Source organism: Rhinolophus ferrumequinum, chromosome X (genome assembly GCF_004115265.2).
Source record: "Rhinolophus ferrumequinum isolate MPI-CBG mRhiFer1 chromosome X, mRhiFer1_v1.p, whole genome shotgun sequence".
In the NCBI taxonomy this organism is placed as follows: domain Eukaryota; kingdom Metazoa; phylum Chordata; class Mammalia; order Chiroptera; family Rhinolophidae; genus Rhinolophus; species Rhinolophus ferrumequinum.
In genome coordinates this window covers 118660039-118674627 of record NC_046284.1, presented here as the reverse complement: position 1 = coordinate 118674627, position 14589 = coordinate 118660039, and the positions used below count along the sequence as shown (strand labels likewise).

Genomic DNA, 14589 nt, shown 5'->3' with positions numbered 1-14589 from the left:
TGCAGTTGTCAGGTGGGTGCCATCTTTCCTGTGTTGACCTCTCCCCCATAGGCCAAACCTGAATCTTAATTGGACTGCTGAGCTCTGCTGCTCCACCCTGCTGACTCACTGGGACCCCTGCCCCACCCAACTTCCCCAACACTAGGGGCACTTTCTCAGAGAATAGCCAGCCCTGCCCACACTGCACTCTTTCTTGTAAAACTACTGGAGGCCGGCAGGCCTCAGGTGGGTGGCAATTGGCCATGGTGTGCTCTGAGACTTGCTGAGTACTGTGTTACCCTGAAAAAAAGACCTAGCTGGACAATCAGCTCTAATGCATCTTTTGGAGCAAAAATTAATATAAGACCCGGTATTATATTATATTACATTACATTACATTATATTATAAAGACCGGGTCTTATAGTAAAATAAGACCAGGTCTTATATTAATTTTTGCTCCAAAAGACACATTAGAGCTGATGGTCCAGCTAGGTCTTATTTTTGGGGAAACACGGTAGCTCAAGGCTCAGCACTGGCACCAAACCAGAATCTACATTAACCTGGTGACCACAATGCTTCCCACTCTAGTGACTCCCTGAGACCCTGCCTTACCCAACTTGCATACCACATGAGGCTTTATCAATGGCTGAACCTTAAGGGATCCAGCAAGTGGCAGCAAGCCTCGGGGTGTCCTGGCTTTTTGCGGAGCTACCCCAGGCCAAGTACTGGTGGCAGATGTCCTCAGTTCACAGCGTGGTCTCTCCCACATGCCTCAAGGTTTAGTACTGGCAGCAAACAACTGCAGATCACTTTGTAGTTTGCATCAGGTAGTCCCTGGCTGGTCATAAGCAATGGGTGACCTGGGTCTACACCAGAGCCCCTTCCAAGAGGCCCCAGAACCAACATACTTGGAGGTTGGCTTCAAACCACAGCAGAGCACTGCCCAATTAGTCCCACAAGTGGCACGCACAAAAGGAAGTCTCAACAGGCACCAGAGCCCACTGGGGCAAATCCCAATCAGTAGGGTAAGCCCCCTGCACGGCAGCCCATAAGTTGTGGATACGGCCAAACCCCACAGCAAGCCTGAGGATGAATCCCACCCACTGACATGCCAATAACAATCAAGGCTCAACTACAATGGGAGGGCACACACAACCCACACAAGGGACATTCCTGGAACACGCAGAGCAGGTGATCAGAGAGACTGCCAGGGCCCCACAAGGTACCTACTACATAAGTCCTCCTGGAAAAGACTGGGAGATGTAGCAGATACACCTAATACATAGAAACAAACACAGAGAGACAGCCAAAATGAGGAAACAAAGAAATATATCCCAAATGAAAAAAAAAGCAGAAAACTCCAGAAAAAGAACTAAATGAAATGGAGGCAAGCGACCCACCAGATACAGAATTCAAAACAATGGTTATAAGGATGCTCAAGAAACTTAGTGAGAACATCAACAAAGAGATAGCAAGTATATAAAAAAAGACACAGAAACCATAAAAAAGAACCAGTCAGAAGTGAAGAATATAATAACTGAAATGAAGAATGCACTAGAAGGAATCACCAGCAGACTAGATGAAGCAGAGAATTGAATAAAAAATTTAGAATATAAGGTAGAAGAAAACATCCAATTGGAACAGCAAAAAGAAAAAAGAATTTTAAAAAAATGAGGATAGGTTAAAAGACCTCTGGGACAACATCAAGCATAACAACATTCACATCATAGGGGTACCAGGAGGAGAAGAGAAAGCGCAAGGGATTGAGACCCTATTTGAAGAAATAATGACTGAAAACTTTCCTAACCTGGCAAAGAAAATAGACAGACAATTCCAGGAAGCGCAGAAAGTCCCAAATAAGATAAACCTAAATAGGCCCACACCAAGACACATTATAATTAAAATGGCAAAGGTTAGAGACAGAGAGAATCCTAAAAGCAACAAAAGAAAGGCAACTAGTAATTTACAAGGGAGCTCCCATAAGATTGTCAGCTGATTTCTCAACTGAAACTTTGCAGGCCAGAAGGGATTGGAATAAAACATTCAATGTGATGAAAAGTAAGGACATACAGCCAAGGGTACTCTACTCAGCAAGGCTATCATTTAAAATCAAAGGACAGATAAAGAACTTCTCAGGCAAGAAAATGCTAAAGGAGTTCATCACTACCAACCCAGTATTAAAAAGAATGTTAGAGGCACTTCTTTAAGACAGAAAAAAAGAGAGATCAAAATTATGAATAATAAAATGGCAATGGCTACATATCTATCACCAATTACTTTCAATGTAAACGGATTAAATGCTCCAATCAAAAGACAAAGGAGGGATGGATAAGAAAACAAAGCCTTACATATGCTGCCTACAACAGACTCACTTCAGATTAAAAGACACACACAGCTAGAAAGTAAAAGGATGGAAAAAGATATTACATGAAAATGGAAACAAACAAAAAAGCAACAACAAAAAAAGCTGGGGTAGCAATGCTAATACTAGACAAAATAGACATTAAAACAAAGGGTATAACAAGAGACAAAGAAGGATCCAGTAATTTCACTTCTGAATATTTATTGGAAGAAACCCAAAACGCTACTTTGAGGGGATATATGCATCCATATGTTCATTGCAGCATTGTTAACAATGGCCAAGATGTGGTGGCAGCCAGGTGTCTGTTGATGGAAGAATGGATAAAAAGGAGATGGTGCATATGTCAATGGAATATTGCTTGGCCATGGAAGGGAATGGGATCTTGCCTTCCGCAGCGGCACGGATGGACCTGGAAGGTATTGTGCTGAGTAGAGTATGTCAGGCAAAGAAAGATAGATGGAATGTGATTTTGCTTTTATGTAGAATCTAAAGACAATATAAACAAACAAACAAATCAAAAACAAACTCATAGAGACAGAGAAAATTTTCATGGTTGCCAGATGGGTGGGAGGTTGGGGGTGTGGGTGAAAAAAAAGGAAGGGTTTAAAAAGTACAAAATGGTTGTTACAAAGTGGTCATGGGGATGTAGGATATAGCATAAGGAATATAGTCAAAAATATTGTAATAATTATGTAGGTTGTCAAATGGGTACTAGATTTATTGGGGTGATAGATGGGAGGGGTTGAGGGCAGGGTGAAAAGGTGAAGGGATTAAGAAGTGCAAATTAGTAGTTACAAAACAGTCATGGGATGTAAAGTAAAGCATAGGGAATATAGTCAATGATATGGCAATAACCATGCATAGTGCCAGGTGGGTACTAGACTAGTCAGGGGAATTATTTCTTAAATTACATAAATGTCTAACCACTATGCTGTACACCTGAAATTAATATAAAATAATATTGAATGTCATCTGTAATTGAAAAATTAAAAAAGGGAGGGAAAGGTGAAGAGGATAAGAAGTCCCAATTTTCAGGTATAAAGCAAATAAGTCATGGGGATGTAATATACACAGCACAGAGAATATAGTCAATAATATTCTGATAGCATAGTAGGATATCAGGTGCTTCTTGGACTTATCATGGTGATCAGTTCTTTAGGTATATAAATGTTGAATAACTATGGTGTATCCCTGAAACTAATATAATATTGTATGTCAGCTATATTCTTAATAAAGATCTTTTTTTAAAAAAAGGATGGAAACCAATAGGGAATAGGGAAAAAAGAAAATATTTTTAAAAACATAAGTTAAAATATTAGGAAATCAAACATATTAGGATAAAAATAAACATAAATTTATTAAACTCATTTAAAATTATTTCAGCAATAGCAGTATATATTATTTACTAGAGACTTAATACACAGGGCAAAATGATGTAGAAATATTAAAAATAAAAGATGGACAAATATGTATCAAACAATTAAAAGAAAAAATAGAAAGCATTAAATTCAGATTTTGATAAATATATATAGCGATACTACACTCATCAAAAGTATAATCCACAATAAAATATAATAGCTTGGATCAGTGTTGTCTACTAGAACTTACTATGACAAAGGAAATGGTCTATACTTGTTCAGTCCAATATGGTAGCTACTAGCCACATGTGGCTATTGAGCACTTGAAATATAGCTAGAGTGGTAGATGAACTGCATTTTTTATTTTAATTAATTAAAATTTAAAAAGCCACATATGGTGAGTGGCTATATTATTGGATAGCACATGTCTTAGTATATACGTAAGTAGTAAAAGTTTGCTATACTTAAAAGGAGAGTTTAAAAGAAATATGTTTTAGTGTTAGATTAGAAAACAATCTTGAAATAGTAAATAGATCAAAAACAAATACAAATATAGATAACCTGAATAATACAATTACAAAAATTACTTAACAGTTACACATTAGAATTGTGCCCTCTGCAAAGAATGCATATCCACACTCATGAATGTTTACAAATGGTCACACACACACACACACACACACAAACACACACACACATCCACATACACACCATACACAAAAAAACCCTCTATTTTTAGATTTCCCCAAAGTAGAAATTTCACTGGCTACAATGCAACAAACTAGAAATTTATAACACAATTTTAGTTAAATACACACAAAAATCAGCAAGTTGGAACTTTTAAAGCATTAATATAAATTTGTATCAATTTATAAAGCAAAATAAGGTCTACAATGAAAGCTAATTACAACACATCAAGAATTACAGGCTGGATCCAAACTATATATAAAGGTAACTTTATGGCATTAAATTTTATTGATATTAATAAAAGAAGACAATGAAAATAAATAAGCTAACTGAAGAAGAGAACAAGATAATAAGAAAAGTCAGTGAAAGGAAATTATAAAGGTAAAAGGCAAAATTAATGAATTAGAAAATAGAAGAAAGCACTAATTAAAAAACCAAATACCTGGGAAATCAAAAAATACAGAAAATAATGCAGAGTAAACCCTTAGTCAAGTTTTAGTAATAAATATTAAGAAGTATCAAACACAAAAATGTGAAAATGAGAAAGGGAGTGCACAACAGTCACAGAGATGATGTTTAAAATATTATAATTATATACTAACACATTTTAAAATCTTAATAAATGGATTATTTCTAGTAAATTATAAATTACCAAACTGACATAAGAGAAAACTTCTGGTTATAACAATAACGTTTAAAATTTCTTCCATGGTTATCAAAAATCATCTCCCCAACAGCTGAAACTAATATAAAGCAATACTGAATGTCAACAACAAAAACAAAAAAAATGGACAAAAAATCATCTTCCCTAAAACCCATCATGTCTAAAAAGGTCTTCAGATGAGTTCTATCAAATCTTCAAGAGACAGAATACTAATGCTCTAGAAACATTACAGACCATAAGATATATGTAAACATATGTCTGACCAGGAAATATGTAAACATAAGGGTGACCAGGAAAGATTATAGAGATTTTATAGCCTATACCATTATTAATTCCGTAGGTAAAAGTCAACATTGAATAGAAACAAATCAAAACAGTGTATTAAAACAACTGCCATATATTATTAGAATGACTCACCTTTGAAAACATGTTTGAAAACATGGCATTTATCTAAGATTTACTACTAGGAATTTTATTATTTTGAATAAATAATTGGATATGTCAATGGAGGAAAATGTTATTTCAAGTAGAAGTTAAGGGGTATTTTGTTAAATTCAAGATTTATTCCCCATCTAAAAAAACTTAGAATCTGGAAATATATGACTATTTTTGTAACATAATAATTAACATCTGTTTTAATTATTATTAGGAAAACAGTCTATCTCACATTTAACTGTCTGCACAAATGCATTCTCATGGAAATCAAAAGCAATTAAGGACGCCCAATGTTAACACATTATCTAAAATTGTCTTAGAAGTTGTAGTCAATGTACTAAGAAATGAAAGAAAAAAGATATTTATAGATATTCCCATAGAGAGGGAAAATTCTTATTTTGTGATTGACTTTTATCTACCTAAAAATGTAAAAATGAAAGAAAACTAATGTTGGTACAAATAACAGAGTATAGTAAAATATCTTAATAAAGTACCTTGACAAAAATATAGAAATATAAAATACTCTTCTATATACCTCTAGTAATAAAATAATGACATAAATATTACAGCTATGAGGAAAAAACCCAGATTTAATCTAGAATTAACACGAAATGTAAACAAATTATTAAAATAAGATTTGAAAACATGAAAAGGCAGTCCATTTCCTTGATGGAAAGACTAACAAAAAGATGTCAATTCTTACTATAACAAACTAAAATGCTTCTGCACAGAAAAAGAAACCATCGACAAAATAAAGAGGCAACCAACCAAATGGCAGAAGGTTTTTGCAAACAACACCTCTGATAAGGGGCTAATATCCAAAATGTATAAGGAACTTATACAACTCAACAACAAAAAAAACAAACAATCCAATTTAAAAAATGGGCAGAGCACCTGAATAGACATTTCTCCAAAGATGACATACAGATGGCTATTAGACATATGAAAAGATGCTCAACATCACTAATCATCAGAGAGATGCAAATCAAAACCACAATGAGATATCACCTCACAGCAGTTAAAATGGCTGTCATCAACAAGACAAATAAAAACAAGTGTTGGAGAGGCTGTGGAGAAAAAGGAACCTTCATACACTGCTGGTGGGAATGCAGACTGGTACAGCCACTGTGAAAGGCAGTGTGGAGGTTCCTCAAAAAATTACAAATAGACTTACCATATGACGCAGCAATCCCTCTCCTGGGCATATACCCAAGAAATCTGAAAACATTTATCTGTAAAGACATATGTGCTCCAATGTTCATTGCAGCTTTATTTATGGTGGCCAAGACATGGAAACAACCAAAGTATCTTCGATAGATGATTGGATAAAGAAGATGTGGTATATATACACAATGGAATATTATTCTGCCATAAGAAAAGATAAAATAGTGCCATTTGTGACAACATGAATGGATCTTGAGATTATTATGCTAAGTGAAATAAGTCAGACAGAAAAAGTCGAGAACCATATGATGTCACTGATATGTGGGATATAAAACTGAAAGCAACAAAGGAACAAGACAAAAAAACAAAGAAACAAAAACTGATAGACATAGACAATAGTTTAGTGGTTACCAGAGGGTAAGGGGGGAGGGAGGTGGTAGATGAAGGTAAATGGGATCAAATATATGGTGATGGAAGGAGAACTGACTCTGGGTGGTGAACACACAATGTGATATGTAAATGATATATTACAGAATTGTACACCTGAAATCTGTGTAACTTTACTAACCATTGTCACCCCAATAAACGTTAATTAAATAAAAAAGAATAAAGAAAGATTTAAGAGGCACGTTCCAAAAGAAAGCTGGTACACATTAAACAGAATAGACTTGAGAGCAAAAGGGGTTTTAAGGTAAAAGTTATCTTCATAAAAAGATAAATGAAAAAATTCACCAGGAATACATAAAGATCCTGAATATGTGTGCATCTGACAGAGTAGCTTCAAAGTATATAAAGCAAAAAGTGAAAGTTAATAGATAGAGAAATTGTGAAAATGATACGCATAGTAGATTATAAAATAACTCTCTCAGAAACTAAGTATATAACAAGGAAATAGAAGATTTGAATGACACAATTAACAAGCCTGAACTAACTGAAATCTCCCTGTACCCCAAAACATCAGAGAATTGAGGTTCTTTTCAAATATTCATGGCACATTTATAAAAATGACCATGTAATAATAGTTCACAAAGAAAATCTCAACACCAAGGAATCACCATCATACCGCCTATGCTTTCTAATCATTAATTCTGTAAGACACTGTTAGAAATTAATCTTTTATTTATTTTGTCGTTTGACTAAAAATGCAATTTCTTTATAAACCACCTAACATATAGATACTTTCATATGCAGACTGCTATTCAAGAAAAACAAAATGGTAAATTAAGAGTTCAGACATCTTAGACAAGACTTGACTTCTGGGCTTCAGAAAGATGTGGAAACTTTTCCTGAAGAAATTTTGCTTTCTTTTTCTCTAAACATTTCTTCCTTGCTTGGATGCAGGCTTGTTTCTCACATCTCAGTCTGTCAAAACGCTCCACATGGGCATTGCAAAGAATCGTTTCCTATTATACCTTTTATTTAGGTGCCAAGGTATAGGCCACTGCTTAAACTTATGCCAGATGATTGTTCCAAAGATGTCTCTTCTCCAAGCACCAGGTCTAGTTTTTTCCCGAGCAGTCTGAAGAAGTCTTCGGGCATCCTCTCTTTCCCGGGCAACTTTATGTAACGCACCCATGGATTCTATGACCTTTTCTAACCACTCCAGGCTTGGCATTGGCAATATCTGCCACTTGGCCTCCTGCTCTAGAGCAGGAAGCATGATATATAGATGATGTACTACAGAATTGTACACTTGAAACCTATGTAATTTTAATAACCATTGTCACCCCAATAAACTTTAATTTAAAAAAGAAGACAAAGAAGGATGTTTCTTTCTTTCATTAGAACACACAAAAGTTTATGTAAATCTTCATTACTTTTGTTCCTTTATGGGTCCATTAAGCTCCAGATTTCACTTTTTCTTCCCCCCAATTTTTTGGGTCATCAAAAAAATTCTTGTAGTCCTTTCCTTGACAACGTGGTATGAAGTAATCTACACGGGTGTAAAGATGTGACATTTGGTGTAAGAGTATTCTTCGGCAACAGATTAAGTGAAAACCCTATGCTATGTAGCAGGGGCCTGAGGATTTGTTAATGACCTGGAAGTCTTCAGGGTGGCTGAGACTTTTCTGCAAAGAATGGCCAAACTGGCTGTCGTCATTTTTTGCATACGTAACCAAACTACGTTTTGAGAAATTAGTCTTCAAATGATAGAAAAAACATAGTAGGAATCTAAAAATCACACATCTAATTTCCAATTACACATGCCGTTATCAGCCTAAATACACACATTTGCCTCTACACCCTCCCCAAACTCCACTAAATTTACAAGGCTGTAAAAGGGCCAAAATTCACAAGGATAAAGAAATATGAAAAAAGGCCCTACCCACAACATTTTGGAAGCTGAAATACAGATGGAATTTGCAATGGCAATGAGAAACCCCCAAAGCAAGCCAATTCATGCCACAGAACCCTGGAATCACTCAAGAATTGGAGCCACTGGTTCCCTTTAAAATTGGCTTACAGGCAAGGCAGAAAATATTACAATTAGTCGCATTTTAAAAAGAAGCTAAAGGCATGTACGTATATCTTCCCTCACTAAAGGAATCTGGAAACTACTCTTATTTTGGTAAAAGATTGCAGATATATTCTCAGGAGGTGATGGGTTGAAGGTCCTCTGGACTCAGGGATGGTCAGAAAAAAGGGTGCTATCGTGTAGACAGGGCAATGAAGTAAAATTCTACTGACTGATGAGTGAAATTCCACTGAGAAGTTTTCAGCCAGCATTAAATACCCCAGAAAGGAGTTAGGGCACTTCTCCCTGGGGCAAGAGTCACGGATCCTGAGAAGTGGAGGCCCCTTACGAAATAACTCACCGCAATGATCTCACATTGAAGTCCACCACTCTAAAAGGCTCTTCTCCCCCAACACCCACACAGGAATCCAGAACTACCAATTAGCTCCTTTTAATAAGATGGAAACTAAGGCTCCCTAGACCTTCCAGAAAGCCTCTAGCATCAAAGATGGAAATCAATATACCAAAGAGGAACCAAAGAAGACAGAGGGAAGTCAGGGAAAAAGACACTTTAAAAGATTAGAATATCATCCAAGAAATAAGAAAAAATATGGCATTCATGAAAGAAAGACAGGATGATCATTTGAAAAAGAAAGAAATATAGGACTATAGAAAGTAAAATCATAATAGAAATTAACACTTCTGAGAAAGACTAAAAATTCAAGTTGACTGCATTGCCTAAAAATTAAAACACAAAATCGAGAAAACAAGAGAGAAAGAGTAAAACATTAGAGGATGGGTAAGCATAGAAGACCTAAAATCCAAATTACTAGAAATTTCAGAAAGAGAGTGCAGAAAATAAGACAGGGAGAGAAGTATGTAAGAAATAATACAAAAATAAATTTCCCAGAACTTAAGAAGTTTCCAGATTGAAAATTCCTGTCAAGTGCCCAACACAATGGACCCCTTTAGTCAGGTTGAGCACTGCTGTTTTATTATATGATTATAAAGTAACATACAATTAACTAATTAATTATATCCCAGTGAACAGTACAGACACAGTACTGTTTTCATGGACCTACTAACAGTCTAGCATCATGGTACATGGGAAAAGCAGCCCAGGGCATCTTTGTATCCTTAAAGGATCAACTTTCCTATGTCACCATGGGGAATATTCCTAGAAATGCTCGAGTATTAAAAATATAGTCACAAGAGTCAAAATGTGGAAGGAACCCAAATGTCCAATGGATAATCAAAAAGTGATATATAGCTCTAAAATGGAACATTATTCAGTATTAAAAAGGAAGGGAACTCTGACACTGGCTATAACATGGATGAACCTTGAAGACTTCATGCTAAGTGAAATAAGCCAGTCACAAAAAGACATACTGTATGATCCCGTTCATGAGGTATGCAGAGTAATCAAAGTCAGAGACAGAAAGTAGGATGACGGTTGCCAGAACCTAGAAGAAAATGGTGAATGACAAGTTATTGTTTAATGGGGACAGAGTTTCAGTTTTGCAAGATAATCAGGAAATGGATGGTGTAATGGTTGCACGACGATGTGAATGTATTTAATGCTACTAAACTGTACACTGAAAAATGATTTATCAAATATATGGTGATGGAAGGAGAACTGACTCTGAGTGGTAAACACACAATGTGACATACAGATGATGTATTACAGAAATGTACACCTGAAACATATGTAGCTTTCCTAACAATTGTCACCCCAATTAACTTTAATTAAAAAATGATTTAAATGATGTATTTTGCTATATACATTTTACAATTAATTTTTTAAATAAGGTATTAGGGAGCTACTGGGAAGTTAAACATTTCAAATTTTATCTTTTTTTAAAAAAGAGAAATATAACTTCCATTTAACATTCTCAGCATATGCATGGTGGATGTATACATACATATAAACATGTATGTGTGTATAGCATTTTTCTTTCAATATTTAACTTTGTGTCTATACTTCACACTTATCTGAAGCACATAGGTCTTCATGAAGATAATCACAAGACTACAGGCAGTAACTCAGACTGTAATTTTCCTAAAAATGGCTTTGAGTTCATAGTGGTCAGAATTATACTTAGTATCGTTTGCCTTCTAATTACATGGACTAACGTCAAGGACTAATGTGCAGCAATTAAAAATGAAAGAAAAGAGGGATGACGTCATAGGAATGGCGGCAGCGGGGCGCACTTTCTGAGTTCTCCTCCGGATCTTATTACAAACGGGACCTATAACCCATCAAAGAACTCTTTGCTCATCACAGAGAACAGCTAAGAGACTCGTGGAAGGATTACTTGAAGGTGAGCTAATTGGGCGAGCAGGGAAAGGAAGGAAGGGAGCGGAGTGAAAACTCGGGGCCCCGGCGGGGTCTCGGCTGGCGGCGGCGAAAACCGTGGTGGCACCACCAGTTCCGGGCACGCACGGGATCCCAGGGCGGAACGGAGAGCACAGAGACCAGGAGGTGGGCTCTTTCCCTGCGTCCCACGGCTGATTTCTCCCGCCGGGAGGGTGGCTAGTGGGCCCTAGGGCGGACAAAGAACACAGACTCCATACCTGGACCCCTCCCCCCAGCTCTTCCAATCCTACCCCCACCCTTCCAGAGACTTAAACTGGCCCCTGAACTGAGGAGTAGTGTCAGATTACAGAGGAGCCGTAGTAGTGCTCAGGCTCTGGGAAGACTGACAGGCAGCCCTGACCCAGGGAAGAGGCTGGAAAGAGTGTGATTTTGGCTGCGCTAGGAGAGAAGAGACTCTTCCACCCCCAGCCACCACCTTTTCTGGCCTGCAGGAAGAGGGTGATGCGCGGCTGGGCTGGGAGAGAGAAGACCCCTCCATCCCCAGCCCCCACCCTTTCTGGCCTGCCTAGGGCGGGGCAATTGCAACTACGGAGGCACTCCCAGGGATCAGCAGTAAGGCAGACGCAGCTCTGGGCTTTCAGCAGCTCAGAAATCTCCCGCCCGCACCCCCCATACACACACACACTGAAGAAGTGCCCTAAGACTCAGGAGTAGTGGACACGGGGCTGGTAGGGCTACTCTCAGTGTGCATATGTGCAGGCAAGGGCAGAAACTGCACTGACTTTGTAAAAGCTATCATCCAGACCCCTCAGGCCCACACGTTTAAATCTACAGTCCCAAAGTCACTCAGGGCACCAGGATGACCTGCTCTGCCTGCACAATAAGTAGGGGGCTCTTTGGTACAGCAGAGGACAACCTGGACACTACTTGGTGGGCTTAAGCCAAGACTGGCGCTGCTTTTTGTTTTGCTTTGTTTTGTTTTGTCTTTACATCTCTGATATCTTTACCTGTGTCGAGTGGGGGTTATCGGGTGTTTTTACATGTGAGCGTATTTGATTTTTTTCTTTGTTGTTGTTGTTGTGCTTGGTGATTTGCTTTGTTCTGAGATTGCCCTACCAGGACCCAGCTTAAGAGGCACAAGATACAACATATCCAGAGGCCAACTCCAGACCAAACCAGAGTACCGCCGGGTTTGACCTACAAGTCACACACCCAGAGGGAATTCTCTGGAGGCACAAGAGCCCATAGAGGCCAAACTACATTTAAGTGGTCAACCCTCACGCAGCAGAACGCCCTGCGGTGGGCAGAGCCAAGTCTCACAACGAGTCAGCCTAGGAGTTAACCCCACCTACTCACAAGCAAAAAGCAATTAAAGATCTTCTTGAACAGGACAATATACACAACACAAGAGACACCTTTGGAGCACACGCAGAGGAGAAGAACGAAGTAGTGCAAGTCAAATATAAAGGATACGTACTACATAAGATAACCTAGCAAGAACTAAGAACTCTAGGGGATCTACCTAATACATCAAAGCAAACACAGAGAGTCAGCCAGAATGGGGTAACAAAGATACACGTCCCAAATAAAAGAACAGAAGAAACCTCCACAACTGGAACCAAATGAAGCAGAGGTAACCACAATTACCGAAATTAAGAACTCACTTGCAGGAATTACCAGCTGGTTAGATGAAGCAGAGGATCGAATCAGCGACTTAGAAGACAAGGTAGCAGAGATCACCCAAACGGAACAACAGAAAGAAAAAAGAATAAAAAACAATGAGGATGGCTTAAGAGACCTCTGGGATAACATCAAGCGCAACAACATGCACATCATAGGAATACCAGAAGGTGAAGAGAGGAAGCAAGGGATTGAGAACATATTTGAAGTAATAAGGTCCGAAAACTTCCCCAACCTGATGAAGGAAACCAACATACAAGCCCAGGAAGTGCAGAGAGTTCCAACCAGGATAAACCCAAACAGGTCCACACCAAGACACATTATAGTTAAAATGGCAAAGCTTAAAGACAAAGAGAGAATCCTAAAAGCAGCAAGAGAAATACAGAGGGTTACATACAAGGGAACTCCCATAAGACTATCAAATGACTTTTCCACAGAAACATTGAAGGCCAGGAGGGAGTGGCAGGAGATATTCAAAGTGATGGAAAACAAAGGACTACAACCTAGATTGTTCTATCCAGCAAGGCTATCATTTAAAGTTGATGGAGAGATAGAGTTTTCCAGAAAAGAATAAGCTAAAGGAATTTATTACCACCAAGCCAGCATTGCAAGAAATACTAAAAGGACTTCTGTAAATAGAAGAAAGATCAAAACAATCTAACTACAAATTTTAAAATGGCAATAACTATGTACCTATCAATAATCAGTTTAAATGTAAACGGATTAAATGCTCCAATCAAGAGACATAAGTGGCTGACTGGATAAGAAAGCAAGACCCTTGTATATGCTGTATACAAGAGACTCACCTCAGAACAAACGACACACACAGGCTGAAAGTGAAGGGTTGGAGTAAGATATTTCATGCAAATGGAAATGAGAAAAAAGCTGGAGTTGCAATACTTATATCTGACAAAATAGACTTTAAAATGAAGAACATATTAAAAGATAAAGATGGGCACTATATAATAATAAAGGGATCGATCCAACAAGAGGACATAACCCTAGTAAACATCTATGCACCCAACATAGGAGCACCTAAATATATAAAACAGGTACTGACTGACATAAAGACAGAGATCAACACTAACACTATCATAGTAGGGGACTTCAACACACCTCTGACAATAAGGGACAGGTCTTCCAGACAGAAAATCAATATGGAAACAACAGCCTTAAATGATACATTGGACCACTTGGATTTAATCGGTGTTTTCAGAACATTTCACCCCAATGCTGCAAAATACACGTTCTTCTCAAGCGCACATGGAACGTTTTCCAAGATAGACCATATGTTAAGCCACAAAACAAGTCTTGATAAATTTAAGAAAATTGAAATCATACCAATTGTCTTCTCTGATCACAATGCTATGAAATTAGAAATGAACTACAGGAAAAAAACTGGAAGACACACCAATTCATGGAGGCTGAATAACTTATTACTAAATAATGAATGGGTCAAGCAGGAGATCAAGGAAGAAATCAAAAGA

The 14589-nt window shown here is 37.7% G+C and overlaps 1 pseudogene; it reads right to left on the bottom strand.

The window, feature by feature from the left end:
* Positions 1 to 7888: 7888 nt before the first annotated feature.
* Positions 7889 to 8310, bottom strand: LOC117029988 (39S ribosomal protein L47, mitochondrial-like; annotated as a pseudogene).
* Between the last annotated feature and the right edge of the window lie 6279 nt (positions 8311 to 14589).